At 52.6% G+C, this 13,566-nt stretch overlaps 2 non-coding genes across 2 annotated transcripts; one reads left to right on the top strand and one right to left on the bottom strand.

Annotated features, from left to right (window-relative positions):
• Window positions 1–839: 839 nt before the first annotated feature.
• TRNAS-UGA (transfer RNA serine (anticodon UGA)) lies at window positions 840–921 on the bottom strand. The gene has a single exon. It is a non-coding gene; the product is annotated as a tRNA-Ser (tRNA).
• Window positions 922–13,060: 12,139 nt separating this feature from the next.
• Window positions 13,061–13,249, top strand: LOC137419659 (U2 spliceosomal RNA). Its single transcript, XR_010982967.2, has one exon. It is a non-coding gene; the product is annotated as a U2 spliceosomal RNA (small nuclear RNA).
• The last annotated feature ends 317 nt before the right edge of the window (window positions 13,250–13,566 follow it).

Genomic DNA, 13,566 nt, shown 5'->3' on the forward strand with positions numbered 1-13,566 from the left:
ACAGATCAAGCCATTGGAGAAGAGGAAGGATTTGGTGTCAGAAGCAATGATGGATCTCATGACCTTGCTGATTATTGGGAGCAGGAAAGGAGCGGTGGCATGCCTTTGTCTGTCGCCCATTTCAAGAGCCCATCTTTGTCTGTAGTTGCAAGGATCTGTTTTTGCACCTTTTTTGTGCAAAGCAGTAATGTTTGCTGATTTCCAAGATGCTGGCAGATCACCTTTCGCAAAAGAGAGGCTGAAAAGAACAGACAGAGCGGCAGAGCAAGATTTTAAGACCTCAGGGCTGATGCCGTCTGGTCCAGTTGCAGAATCCGAGTTGAGGTTTGACAGAAACTTCTCCACCTTGTCAGGAGAGCAGGACACAGAGTCCAGGAGCAGCTGGGTTCGACTGGGTAAGGTGGGTACAGACAGAGATAGGTTTGGGACACAAGATTTTGAGGCAAACACAGAGTGGAGGCATTCGGCTTGGCGCATTAAAAAAAAAAAAGAAGGAAATTACGCATTTTATTAATTCCTGAATTTAAAACATTTTCGCATTGACGCCATTCTGTGATCCTCCAATAGTAAAACAAACAAGTCAACATATTACATTATACAATGGAATGGAGACGTCTAACAACATGAGATCCATTTTAAGGAACTTTGACACAGGAAGAGACCATGAGGCCCATCAAAGTCTGGGTAATTATTGCCATCTTTGGCTTTGTGCGCACTCGATTCTTTTTTAATACCGAGCTTCAAGAAAAGAAACAAAAAGTGCCATCTTTGGTTCGACTCAGCCGGATTCGAAACGCCGATATTACAGACTCAGAGTGGACGCTCGAAAAAAACGTTTCCGTCATGGACAGGATTCGAACCTGTGTGGGGAAACCCCATTGGATTTCAAGTCCAACGCCTTAACCACTCGGCCACCATGACATGGAGTTCCTCATGTAAACTTGTGCTTCACGACCACACACACAAATATATACTTACACATCGCACTGTCTGGACTTTATTAGGAGGGGACAGAAAGAGAGAGAGAGAGAGAGAGTGTGGGAGGAGAAAAAAGAGGGAAAGGGAGGAAGAGGAGGGAGGGTGAGTAAAGATAATAATACGTTGAAGGAGCTGGGGCTCCCACGTCGATCGGAAGAATGGACGCGACAAAAAGCTGGAATTCATCCGAGTTGCTTTAATCAAACCAAACACTCAGGCACTCTGAAAAGCCCGTTTATCGGGCAGCAATATATATACATATTATCCCGGAGCGTTTGCCCAGGAAAGGCGAGAGGGGGCGTGGCCCAGCGTCCTGGCTGCGGCCTGGCAAGTTGAGCGCGGGCCTGCCCGGGCGTCCTGGACGAGCCCGGCATGGTGATCGCTCCGCGTCCTTGATAGGTGCAAGGCGATTGTGAAAACCCAGCGGTAGCCACTACACACGTCCCCCCAGAATCGACTTGCACCGGCAGGGTCAATTTGAGGGGGGTCCTGATGACCCGGCCGAAGCGACCCCTGGCGGGTCGTGGGAGGGGGTCCGGTGTGGTGGTGGGCGGTCGAGTGGGGGGCACCGTGGACGGGGGGCGGCCTCGCCGCGGCGGAAGGGCCACCCGTGGTGGGTGGTCGACGTCCACGTGCGCCGGCTTGACGCGGTCCACCGCAATCCGGTCCGACCTGCCACCGATGTCGATGACGAACGACTTGTCGTCCCGTCGCAGCACCTGGAAGGGCCCGTCGTACGGCGGCCGGAGTGGCCCCCGATGTGCGTCGTGACGCACAAAAACATACTCCGCTGTGCGAAGTGCTGGGGGGACGTAGGACTGGGGGTCACCGTGGTGGGATGTTGGCACGGGGGCAAACCGTCGGGCGGCCTCCTGGAGGTCCGAGCGCTGGTGAGCTGCGGACCAGGGACTGGTAGCGTCGGGCACGAATTCGCCCGGGACGCGTAGCGCCTGGCCATAGACAAGCTCGGCGGTGGATGCCTGGAGGTCCTCCTTGGGGGCCGTGCGGACCCCAAAAGGACCCACGGCAGCCGGTCGGCCCAATCGCCGTCTTAAAGGCCGGCCATGAGCGCGGCCTTCATGGAGCGGTGGAATCGCTCGCACAACCCGTTTGCTTGGGGGTGGTAGGCCGTAGTACGGTGGAGCTTGACCCCCAGGTTGCGGGCGACCGCGCCCCACAGCTCGGAGGTGAACTGTGGTCCGCGGTCTGACGAGATGTCCGCCGGTGCGCCGAAGCGGGCGACCCAGGTGGCGATGAAAGCCTGCGCCACGTCGGCGGTGGTGGTGGAGACGAGGGGAACGGCCTCCGGCCACCTGGTGGTCCTGTCCACCATGGTGAGCAGGTGTGTGAACCCCCGTGACGGGGGGAGGGGGCCCACCAGATCCACGTTGACGTGGTCGAAACGTCGTTCGGGCACGGTGAAAGGTGCCAGCGGGGCCTGGGTGTGTCGGTGGACCTTGGCCCATTGGCAGGCCGTGCAGGTGCTGGTCCAATCGCGGACGTCCCGACGAAGGCCGTGCCAGACGAATCGCGCCGACACCAGCTTCTGGGAAGCTTTCCGGCCCGGGTGGGAAAGGCCGTGGAGGGAGGCGAAGATGCGGCGTTGCCAGGTGACGGGCACGATGGGGCGAGGCTGGACTTGGGAGACGTCGCAGAGCAGGACAGTGTCCGCGAAGGGGATGTCGGCCAGGCGGAGGCCCGTGTCCGCCGCCCGGAGGGCTTGCACCGTGGTGTTGGTGGTTTGGTCCGCCGCCATAAGCGCAAAGTCCACGCCCAGGTGGACCGCGTTCGCGCTGGCCCGGGAAAGACAGTCGGCCACGGCGTTGTTTTTGCCGGCGACGTGCCGGATGTCCGTGGTAAACTCCGACACGGCGGAGAGGTGGCGCTGTTGGCGGGCCGACCACGGCTCCGTGACCTTGGCCATGGCGTAAACCAACGGCTTGTGGTCGACGAACGCCGTGAAAGGTCGGCCCTTCAGGAGGTGGCGGAAATGGCGGACGGCCAGGTGTAGACCGAGGAGCTCCCGGTCAAACGTGCTGTATTTGAGCTCGTTCGGCCGGAGCTGCCGGCTGAAAAAAGCGAGTGGCTGCCAAACCCCGTTCACCCATTGCTCATGTACGGCGCCCACCGCGTAGTCGGAGGCATCCGTGGTGAGGGCGATGGGAGCGTTGAGCACCGGGTGAGCGAGCAGTGTTGCGTCGGCGAGGGCCCGCTTTGAGCTTTGGAAGGCCGCATCCATTGCTGCGGACCAGGCGATGTCGTGCTTGGCCGGCTTGCCCCGGAGGGCTTCGTAGAGGGGCCGCACGAGTTGAGCAGCGCGGGGCACGAAGCGGTGATAAAAATTCACCATTCCCAGGAATTCCTGCAGGGCCTTTATGGTGCGGGGACGCGGGAACGTGGTGATGGCCTCGACCTTGGTTGGCAGCGGCACGGCCCCGTTCTTGGTGATGTGGTGGCCCAAAAAATCAACGGCCGTCGTGCCGAAGTGGCATTTGGCCGGGTTGACGATGAGGCCGTGCTCGCTGAGGCGCCCGAACAGTGTTCGGAGGTGGAGGAGGTGCTCGGCCCGGGACGTGCTGGCGACGAGGATGTCGTCCAGGTAAACGAAAAGGAACGGCAGGTCACGCAGCACGCCGTCCATCAAGCGCTGGAACGCCTGAGCCGCGTTCTTGAGACCAAACGGCATCCGCAAGAATTCGAATAAGCCGAACGGCGTGATGACTGCCGTTTTAGGGACGTCGGCCGCCCTGACAGGTACCTGGTGATATCCCCGTATGAGATCAATTTTCGAAAAAATGACCCGTCCCGCCAGACGGGCGGAGAAGTCTTGGATATGCGGGATCGGGTACCTGTCGGGGGTGGTAGCGTCATTGAGACGGCGGTAGTCGCCACACGGGCGCCATCCACCCCCCAGCTTTGGCACGATGTGCAGTGGCGAGGCCCACACGCTATCGGAGCGCCGCACGATGCCGAGGTGCTCCAACGCGTCGAATTCGGCCTTCGCCACGGCGAGCTTGGCTGGGTCGAGGTGGCGGGCCCTGGCGTAGACCGGCGGGCCCGTGGTTGGTATGTGGTGCTCGATCCCATGCTGTACTGCGACGGCCGAAAACGTCGGCCGCATGAGGGCCGGGAACTCCTTGAGCAGGCGAGCAAACTCGTTCGCCGCCGGGACGGCGCATGCCAGCTCGGTCGGCGCGGAGCTGCTCAATGTGCATACCAGGGAGCTGGAGGTTTCGGCGTTGATTAAACGACGCCGTTGGACGTCCACCAGCAGTCCGTGTGCGCAGAGGAAGTCGGCGCCTAGCAGAGCCATGGGCACGTTTGCGGTTACAAACGTCCAAGCAAAGCGTTGGCCGCCGAAGCAGAGGGTGACGTTGCGCGGGCCGAAGGTGCGGATGGTCGATCCGTTGGCCGCAGCCAAGGAGGGGCCGCAAACCGCGGATTGCCTGTCCTGGTCAGAGGCGGGTATGACGCTCAGTTGGGCGCCGGTGTCACACAGGAAGCGCCGTCCGGACGCTTTATCCGTGATGAACAGTAAGTTGCCCGTGTGGCCGGCGCTCATGGCTGGTAATGAACGCCGGCCCGGCCGTTTCCCGGCCTGCCGAAGGTGCACGGGGGTCGGCATGTCCGGGCCTTCTGTCCGAACCTGGCATGATAGTAACACCACGCTTGGTCAGGTGGAGGCCCCGGTCGTCGTGCTGGAGGTGGTCGGCTCGCTGTAGCGGCCGCCAATTGCGTCGGCAGTTCGGTCGTCGACCGTGCCGGGTGCTCGGGCGCCATGGGTGTTGTGTCGGACGGCGGTGGGTCCCATGTCGCCGCTGCGATGCGCTGTCCTGCGGCGGAGATCTTGTCGGCTTCTCTGGCAAGGGCCCGGGGATCTGTGATCGTCGTGCTTGCCAGGGCGAGGCGTACCGGGTGAGGCAGCTGACGGAGGAACAGCTCCCGGAACAGGAATGCCGGAGAGTGCTCACCGAGCAGTGAAAGCATGTAGTCCATTCGCTCGGAAGGGCGCGTGTCGCCGAGCTCGGGCAGGTCGAGCAGGCGCCGTGCGCGTTCCGCCGATGGGAGGGCGAAAGCGTCGAGGAGAAGCTTCTTAATCGCGCCGTATTTGTCAGTGGCTGGCGGGCTCTCGAGGAGGCTCAGGGCGCGGGTCACGGTGGCCGAACCGAGCGCTGCTACCACATGGTGGAAGCGGGTGTCGTCGGCCGTGATGCCTTGCAGGGCGAACAGGGAATCCGCCTGTGCGAACCAAACCGCCGCGTGAGCCTCCCAGAAGGTAGGCAGTTTAAGGGCGACTGCCGTGTCCATGTCGGTAGGTCACCAATGAAGGAGCTGGGGCTCCCACGTCGATCGGAAGAATGGACGCGACAAAAAGCTGGAATTCATCCGAGTTGCTTTAATCAAACCAAACACTCAGGCACTCTGAAAAGCCCGTTTATCGGGCAGCAATATATATACATATTATCCCGGAGCGTTTGCCCAGGAAAGGCGAGAGGGGGCGTGGCCCAGCGTCCTGGCTGCGGCCTGGCAAGTTGAGGGCGAGCCTGCCCGGGCGTCCTGGACGAGCCCGGCATGGTGATCGCTCCGCGTCCTTGATAGGTGCAAGGCGATTGTGAAAACCCAGCGGTAGCCGCTACAACGTTATGATTAATGAGGACACACACTGACACTCACAGACATGCACAGTACACACACACACTCACACACACACTCACAACACACACACACACACACACACACACACACATGTATATATTGAGGTCTGGCAAGTGTATGCTGCAGACATCGTATGAGGTGTAGACATCATATGGATGCAAATGAACACTCGTTTTACTGTATTTCACGTCTCTGTGCCTTGTATTTATTGTATTTAATGTATTTGTTGTATTTATTGTATTTATTGTATTTATTGTTTGTTTTTTTTATGCTTCTGTACACCGCCCTTGAAGCTTGGTTTGCAAGCCACCGTCTACTGTTTTAATAAAAGAGACATAATTACTCTTTGATGGAAAATGTTTTTCCGAGTTTGTTTTATCCTCAAAAATAGACCGAAGTGAACATACATTCGTGTTGAAAGATTGGCCTCTAAAACCTTCCCGTATGAATGGGGACAGACATCTGTACAAACAGACATTGTGGTATGTTTGGTAGAGCAGTTCCATTATAAGGAACTTTGAGGCAGGAAGAGACCATGAGGTCCATCAAAGTCTGCCTAATTATTGCCATCTTATGGGTGTTTGTCCGCACTCAATCCTGTTTTTAATAGCGAGCTTCAAGAAAGGAAACAAAACTCTCATCCATCGTTGGTTTTTCAGCCTTTGGTTCCACTCGACCGGATTCTAAACGCCGAGATCACAGACTCAAAGTGGACGATCCAAAAAAACGTTAGCGTCATGGACAGGAATAGAACCTGTGCAGGAAAACCCCATGGGATCTCAAGTCCAACGTCTTAACTGCTCGGCCACCATGACATATTATTAGTGGAGTTTTTCCCTCCAGGTTGAGAGTTTTTACAAAATTCCATCTTTGTAATGACTTCAGTTGATCATCACCTGGTCAAATGTGGACGACCAGATTTCAGCATATATTTAGAGACAAACATTTTATTTTTCAAGCTGCGGAATATTGAACAGAAATATCAAGAAAATTGAACATATTATTGGAATGCTTTTGGGTAGACAATCTTGAATGTTTTTCATCAAGTTTCCAGAACATGTATACAGATCGAAATTGCTCTTTTTTGTTTTATTTTGTGGGGTGTGTATATGGAGAAGTTAGCTGAGGTGGTTATCAGCAGCAAAAGTGCATTTAAATTGATGCAAATGTTGTGTTTGTACTGTTTTCAGTTTTTGAATAATTAGCGATGAGCGCATTTGAGAGGTCACGATCTCATGAATCATCCGAATTAACAGTTATTTTTCACATCTGATATCAGAAATGATGATAGGAGCTCTCACCATCTCACCAATTAATAAAAGCATCCAAGTTGAATTCCAAAAAAATTGGGTTTTTTTTATAAAGTCTTAAATACATATGGATCTAATATCGGAGATGGTGACAGGTGGTGGGTCATGTGTTTATAAGTTACCAGCAGGGACCCGCGGAATAGAGTTCCAAGGAAAACCCTCCCTTTTTTGGCTGGTGTATAGGCAAAGAAGCGCTGCCTTGCCTGCTCCTGGAAGTTTATGTTGAGCAATGCAAAGGTGTGGCATGGCGATTGTGAATATGACAGGTCCGATGATGTTGAAATTATTTCTTCTTATTCTTTCATTCATGTGATTGATGGAATGAAAGTGAACGAAAGCTCAGACCTGCTCATGGTCTAATCTGGAATGCCGGGTTTTTACACGGAGGTATATACCTCCGTGGGTTTTAACACACGGGGCGGTGCTCTGACGCACGAAGGAAATCACGTGATCTCGCCGAACGCGCCCCCACCTGCCGTTGTTCTTCACACAATAAATTCTATATTTCTCCCAAGATAAACAAAATATATATATCACATCAGGATTGTTTAATATCAGAGTATGGAAGGAGCTTCGAAGCTGCAATGGAAGCGTCGAACGAACGGCCATTTCGAGGGAATTTCGATTTTCCTTGAATCGGCGCCGCTGAATTATAAAGGTGATCCTCGTGGAAAAGGAAATTGATTTTATTTTTTAGTTATCGCTTCTCGGCCTTTTGGCTAAGATCAAGTGGTCGAGGATGGAGGATCGTGGTGGTGCGATCAATGATGCAATAACGGTGGCAGCTGCGGACGAGTCGGTGTTGCCAGCTGGGATATCGGAGGCATTTAATGAGATGTTGGAGACTTTGAGTGGAGAGACCTCGGAGGTGGTGGAAGAGTTTTCTCAAGACTCTGCTCGGATGGTGGTGGTGGATACTCCCGACTTGCACGTGCCCCAAGATAATTCCGGTGCGGAGGCTGCGCAGGGTGAGAAGGCGAGGGCGTGGTCGGACCAAGTTGTGGTGGAGGATTGGGGGAGCATGGAAGTGGAGTCGGCGGCGGAGGGCTCCTCGGTTTTGGCGGATGGATTGGGAGCTTCCCAGCCGGAGCCGGCAGTGGCCGGTCCTTCGGGCCTTCATAGGGAATCGTGGCGGAGTTCTGCTGGATTTTGGGAAGGAGGTCGGGTGAAGGGAAAATTCCCAATCCCGTGTTCTGGGGAACCTGCGGTTGCGCCGCGGAGCGATGTACACATCGACGGGAGTCGCGGTGCGAATGCCGGGACCCGCCTTCGTGCGGATACGGAACGCCCGAGTCGTGGGGAAATTCCGGTGCCGAACCGGCAGGGAGAGGCGAGTGGAGCAGCCGTGCTTGGTGGAAGAACTCGGCGTCCGGCAGGGGCGGCGGCACAATGGTTTCAGCCTGCAAATGTTCCCAGGAAGAACGCGGTCCGCTTTACCATTAAAGAAGACTTGGATTTTGATATGGACCAACTTCGGTTTTGCAAGTTGGTGTTGATCCAAGAGTTGGGATTCTCAGCAAGCCAGTTGGATTTTGTTTTCGCTTTACCAGGGGGGAAAAGTTTTGAGGTGGTTTTCACGAACATTGTGATTTATCTATCCTTTTGGGAAAAGTGGGAAAAGGTGAAAAGTAAAAAGCCACTTTCTTCCTTTTGTGTGGAAAGTTTGTGTGAAAGGGGAGTAGTAAATGTTACCATCCAAATGTATTGTGAGAGTGTAAAGGGTGAGGATGTTGTATTGTGGTTGAGTAGGTTTTGTAGGCCTCTAGGGTCCATCGACAACGTTAAGAATGCGTTGGGGATCAAGACTGGGGCAATGAGGGTGAAGGCGCAGCTGCGGGATGACCTGAGCAAGCCTGGCAGCTTTGTACACATCCCCAATCGGATTAGTATTGGCCCTTTTCGAGGATTCGCGTTCTATCCCGGCCAAGTCCGGAGGTGCAACAGATGCAATGAGGTTGGACACCTCAGCTCTGGCTGCCTGAACCCTCGATGTCCTCGCTGTGGGCAGGTGGGGCATGTGGTTCGTGACTGCATGGAGAGTGTCACCTGCAACTTATGCGGGGTTGCAGGGCATGTGTTTAGGAACTGCCCCAAATCCTTTGCAAATGCCTTGAGGCGTTCCCAAGATGACAGGGAGGGGGAACGGAGAACAGCACCGAGTGGGCAAGTGGCGGAACGGGCCACTGTGAGTGGGCAAGTGGCGGAACGGGCCGCTGTGAGTGGGCAAGTGGCGGAACGGGCCGCTGTGAGTGGGCAAGTGGCGGACCTGGCCGCTGTGAGTGAGAAAGTGGCGGAACGGGCCGCTGTGAGTGGGCAAGTGGCGGAACGGGCCGCTGTGAGTGGGCAAGTGGTGGAACGGGCCGGTGCGGCAGAACGGGCCACGGAGGGGGAACAGGGAATAGCTGAGCCGGCTGGAGCATTGAAGGATGCTGGGGTAGGGTGGGGGCTGGTATCTCCAGTATTGGAGGTGAAAGGGGGTTTTGGGACACAGGAAGGTGCAGAGGAATTTGAGGAGCAGATGGACAAGGGGAATGAACCCGATCCAATGAGGGTGGTGCGGCGAAAGGGCAAACGGGCGGCAAAGGTAACCCCTGTGGGTATCGTGAAAAAGACCTGGCTAAGTGGTGATGGTCAATCTATTTTCGATGAGCGGATGTTTCAAAAGGCAGATAAAGGGAAGTGTGTGAGGAAATCGCTCCGGGTTTCCGCAAAGGTGGATCCATTGGAGAAAGACCTCACTTCGGATGACGAAGGTTGAATTGAGGGTGGGGTCGGTGAATGTGAGGAGTATTCTTGGTGAGAGTCGGTGTCAGCGCATATTTGCTGAGCTAAAAATATGGAATTTAGACGTGTTATTTTTGCAGGAATGTTTTTTGCCAGGTGGTGCTGAGTATAAGCAATGGGAGCAGGCATGGGGGGGTCTGTGCCATTTCTCAGGTAGTGGGAAAAACAAAAATGATGGTGTGGCGGTGCTCTTTGGGGGTAGATTAGCATGGAGGGTGGTGAAGGTGGTGGATGTAGAGCCAGGGAGAATCTGTATCGTGGACGCAGAGATTCAAGGAAAGTACTTTCGGTTCGTCAATATGTACCTCCCTCAGCAGCCGTGGGAGAGGAAGAAATTGCTGGAGCGGGTGAAACCATGGCTCTGCACCAACAAAGTTTTGGTTGTGGGTGGGGATTTGAACATCTCCTTGGAGGAACCTACCAGTCGTGCAGTGGCAAAATGGGTGACGGAATTAATAGAGATTTTTAAGTTAAAAGATGTCTTTTGTGACTTCTTTAGTGGAGATCCGGGGTTCACATGGACGAATGTGGGGGGCTCACAGCTGTCAAGATTGGATTACGTGTTTGTTTCAAGCGAAGTAACAACGGTTGAAGCGCAGAGGATTTGGAACAGTTTTTCTGATCATTGTTTACTCAAAGTAGTTTTTTCGTTTGATGAGTTTTTATTTGGAGGTAAAGGGGTTTGGAGGCTAAATACCTCATTGTTGAAGAGTCCTGGGATAAGGGAGATGATTTCTGGCCGAATTAAAGCTTGGAAGGAGTTGATTCCTCTTTTTAGTTCAGTGAGGGAATGGTGGGAAGAGGTGAAACATCGGATTAAGGATATGTGTCAGAGGGTCTCAAGGGTACGGAGTGAGAGGGCTCTCAGGTCCTTTCGAGCTAAGTCGGCGTGCTTACAGAGATTGGGTAGGCTTCGTGTGCATGGGTTTGATGTGGGTGGAGAGATAAGTCAGTTGAAGCAGCAGATTAATAAATTTTTTCTGCAGCAATTTAACAGGGTTCAGTTTAGGAGTGGTTTGAGGAGGGAGAGGGACGAGCCTTGCTCGTCACCGTTCTTTCGGAAGTTGGTGAAGAACAAGATGGTTATGAAGGGATTGCTCAATGAAGGGGTATTGTATGAGTCGTGGTCAGACATGGAGGAGGTCGTGAAGAGTTATTTTTCGGATTTCTTTTCCCAAGTTCCAGGGGATCTGGATAGGAGGGAGGCGTTCCTGTCAGGTTGGAATCATGACCCTATGAATGGGGAGCCACTCACAGCTTTCTCTATTGAAGAGGTGGAGCGGGTGGTTCGAGATGGGAAGAAGGGGTCTGCTCCAGGGCCAGATGGATTGCCCTTGGAATTTTATAGGTGTTTTTGGGAAGAGCTAAATGACCCACTTGTCGAGTTGTTTAATGAGGTTTTACTTGAGGGTGAGTGTCCAGCCTCTTGGGCCGAGTGCAATATTGTCTTGATACCCAAAAAAGGGGATCTGCACTGCTTGACTAATTGGAGGCCGATTTCACTATTAAATGGGGATTATAAGATTCTGGCGAAGGTTTTGCTGGGGAGGCTTCAGGTAGCTTTAGGAGATCGGTTGGGTGGGTTCCAGAGATGTGGAGTCAAAGGGCGAAGGACTACGGACGTGTTGCTTCTCCTTCGGGATTTGATTACGTCGGTGGAAATCAGGGGACGTTCGGCAGGGTTTTTAAGCTTGGACTTTGCGAAGGCGTATGACACTTTATCCAGGGAATATTTGTTCTCCATTCTAGCAGAATGGGGTTTTGGAGAGTCTGTGGTCAAGTTGATCAAAACACTGTATACCACTTCAGTTGGGCGAGTGAAGGTGAATGGGCGGTTATCGCGGCCGTTTGCGATTTCCCGGGGGGTTCGACAGGGATGTCCATTATCCCCCTTGTTGTTTGTTCTTGCGTTGGATCCCTTGCTATATAGGTTTTCTTTGCGCGTTAGCGGGGTATTGGTGCCAGGTTCGGGGGGTTCTAGGGTCCCATGTTTAGCTTATATGGACGATGTGGTAGTTTGTGTTGCTCAGAGTGGGGAACTGGAGGAGATTATGCGGGTGTGCGAGGACTTTGCAAGTTCCAGTGGACTGCATGTGAATTTTGATAAATCAAATTTGTTGGTGGTGGGAGGGGGGTCATGGGAGGAGGCCCTCTTGCAAAGATTTCGGGTCGTGGAGGGTTGCCTCCAAGTGCTGGGAGTGTGGCTGGGGACCGGCAGCAGTATAGCAAAGAATTGGGAAGAAAAACTAAGTTTGGTTAAAAATTTGTTGAGTGAATGGGGGCAGATAACCCTCTCGTCAGTGGAGAGGGGCACTGTTGTTAAAGGGCAGATTTTTCCTTTGCTTCGGTTTTTAGCGGAGGTGTTCCCTCCAGCAGAAAGAATTGCTGCAAGGTTAAGGAGTTTGGTTTTTCAGTTTATGTGTAAGCCATGGTTTTATCGGCCTTCTCAGCACCGGCTAGGTGTCGGACAACTGGAAGGGGGAAGGGGCGGCCCAGACTTGGTAGCTAGTTTAAGAGCAGCCTTCGTGGCACTGCACATGACGATGGCGGGGAAGGCATCCGACCTCTTCTCTGCAGCCGTTGGGTATTATATTCTGCCTGAGTTGAACAGGGTTCGGGGGAAGCGTGTGGGTTTGGGTAGACCATATGATTGGAATCCCAAGTATCCCTATTCGGTATTGAAAGAATTTGTTCGGGAGGGTAGTTTTGGGGATGATTTTGAGTGGAGTTTTCGTAACTTGATGAAGGAGAAGAAAGTACAAGAGGTGTTACCGATAGGTGGTCTTCAAAGGGAAAGAACTTTGGCGGTGTGGCGGAATGTTTCGTCCCAGGCCCTTACTGGAGCTCAAAGTGACCTTGCCTGGTTATCTGTGTGCCAATTGTTGCCATGTAGGGCTGTGCAAGCAGTACGAGGTCATGTCTCCACCAATAAATGCCCATATATTGGATGTCAAGAATCAGAGTCAGTTCGGCATTTTTGGTGGGATTGTGTTTTTGCTTCCTTAGTTTGGAATGAGGTTTTGTGTAAGTTTTTGTGCAAGTTAAAGGTTAAGTTTACTTTAAGTTGGGAAATGATTTTGTACGGTCCGTTTGGCAATCAATGTAAACCGAAACAAATCGTGTTCTGGAAAATATTGAATTGTTTGAAAATGGCCTTGTGGAAGGCGAGGGTCTCAGCATGTTATGGGATGCATCATTTTTCTATGAACTATGTTCTTGCCTTGTTTAAGAGAGAGATGTTTCTTTATGTGGATTTATGGAATATGTTGTAATTGTTGTGGAGGATCTTCAATTGAGCAATTGTGACTTGCTTTGATGGTTGACACTTGTTTGCTGGTTTTCATTTTAATAAAAAATCGTCGTAGTATCTGTTCTTATCGGTTTAATAGCTGATATGTCTCGCAATGCGAGACTAGTCTATTAAATGGATTTTTGGTATTGGGAGTTGGATCAGGGGCTTGCTCCGTCCGCTCCACGCATCGACCCGGTATTGCAGTACCTCCGGGAGTGGTGCACCCCCTTTGGGGGAACTTGTTAAACAAAGAAAAGATTCGTTGAAGGATGTTAAATGTGACTTCATACATCTTTGCTTTAATAAATTTCAGGAACATATTTTTTCAAGCTGCGTTTCAAGCAAGTACTTGCTTTCAAGCAAGTTTTCATTCAAACTATACCAAGAATAGTACATGGAACCAAAATGCTTACAGTGGATAAAAACCACAACGACGGAAGTGACGAATCCGTAACAATACATACATACATACACACATACATACATACATAAATACATACACACACACATATGTACATACATACATACATATACATACATACATAC

The sequence above is a fragment of the Myxine glutinosa genome, chromosome 1, assembly GCF_964187855.1.
Source record: "Myxine glutinosa chromosome 1, kmMyxGlut1.1, whole genome shotgun sequence".
Classification (NCBI taxonomy): Eukaryota; Metazoa; Chordata; class Myxini; order Myxiniformes; family Myxinidae; genus Myxine; species Myxine glutinosa.